Source organism: Echinops telfairi, unplaced genomic scaffold (genome assembly GCF_000313985.2).
Source record: "Echinops telfairi isolate 266 unplaced genomic scaffold, ASM31398v2 ScPeMD7_34;HRSCAF=130, whole genome shotgun sequence".
NCBI lineage: Eukaryota > Metazoa > Chordata > Mammalia > Afrosoricida > Tenrecidae > Echinops > Echinops telfairi.
The window spans coordinates 78,911-80,767 of record NW_022103931.1 but is presented as its reverse complement, the minus strand read 5'-3'; positions in this window follow the sequence as shown (position 1 = coordinate 80,767).

The following is a 1,857-nucleotide window of genomic DNA, read 5'->3' as shown; positions in this document are numbered from 1 at the left end:
TGTTGTTTCCCTTACAGACATGCTTATGGTTTGGGTTGAAAACTAAGGTATAGAGGTCAGCTCAATTCCAGACCTGAGCTAAGAGCCATAGTCTTTGGAAGTTGCTATCGGACCAGTAAGCTTGTGTGTCTATCCAGGAATCCACTCACTTTTATTAAAAGTGTATCACTTTTAGTACATTATTTTCATTGAGTTTCCTTCCATTGTATTTTAGGGGAAAAAAATCACTGGTTTACACATGTCATTCACATTTTTCTTCAATTTTCCACAGAACCATTTCAAGGACCCCTAACTATATATGTGCAATTTGTGAATTTAATTATTCTCTTTGTAACAAAAAGAAGATTAAATTACATTTAAGAAAGCAAAGCAAGTAAGAAAATAGATACTCTCATCATTTTTAATCCTAGCCCCAATTTAAGATTAGTTCATACATTATGGGCCCACTCGATACTCACCTTCATGAAATGATCACTGAAAATAAGGGTGCTAAAGCAAAGTGTGGTGAAAAAAAGAGATGGTGACTGGCTATCGATCAGAAATAGTACCTGGGGTCTTAAAAACTTATATGCAAACAAGCAGCCATCTAAGCGAGGAGTCAACTAAGTCCACGTAGAAGAAGCACACCAGTTTGTGATCCAAAGATGACAAATGCAAAATTTGAATACGATGAGAAAAGCATCAAAGCAAAAGTTATGAAGACCGAATTTGTGGAGGGCTATGGGGGACAGTGAGAGCCCAAAACCCACCTATCAAATATCTGGTCAGACTGGACCACTGGCAGATCCACTGTAGTCTCAGGCAAGCGTCTCAGTCAGCCGTACTATTAGGCAGAGACCATTGCAATCTTGATTATGCTGGATCGATCTCAACACTTGCCAGTTGACCATGCTATTACAGACACAACCTGAATTTGTTCTGGGAGCATGTATCTCTTACTGGTTCCATGACAGAAATTTCTTCCCTAGCCTTTTTATGGTTGTTAGGTTTTTTTTATCCCTTCTTATGCATTATTAGTATTTTGTTTTAATTTTCATTAGCTTTTTAATTTGTTTTCTCTCAGACATTCATAAAACTGTTCATCTTCTCTTTGCAAGCTGTTAGTTTCAAAATATACCCATTATTTACACTCTAGTATAATTTCCAGTGAAATGAATTTCAGTGCTTTCTTTAGCTCTTGGCAAAGTTACGTCTAGCCACACTAATATTCCCTGACATTGCAAAATAAATGTCTTTTTTCCTTTGGTTTCTTCCAGGATCAGCATCTTAGCATGCCGGAGTATCATGTACCCATCACAGCAGGGGGCGTAGCAAACATTTTTGATCTTCTAGAAATCCACAAGGCTTCCTTAAATATAACAAATTTCGTAGTGAGCCAGACCACTCTGGAAGAGCTAAGATGGAGTCTGTGACTTATGTCTGCAGGTAGTCAGTCTCCAGTTCACGATGGTGGTCCATTCTTATGACTCCACGATGGGGCCGCTCTTTTTTTTTATTAAGTTTTCATTCTTGTTGCTTTCGATTATCAGTATATTTATAAATCTGATCTTTGAACATCAACATCTCTGAATAAACTTCTGAGAATGATAACATCAGCAAATTAGGCATTACAACATTTTATGTAGTACTCACTATTAACGATGAAATGTACAAAGCCAGTAAAAAAACCATCATAAGTGTGGCTTATTATAACTCAGATATGTTGTAAATCTGAGGCTACTTATACAATGTCCCATGTTATTGCATTATGCATTCTGGCTTTTTTTCTTTTTAATGACATTCAATTTGTTTTTCTTTTTTTTATTATTTTATTGGGGGCTCGTACAATTCTTATCACAGTCCATACATACATCCATT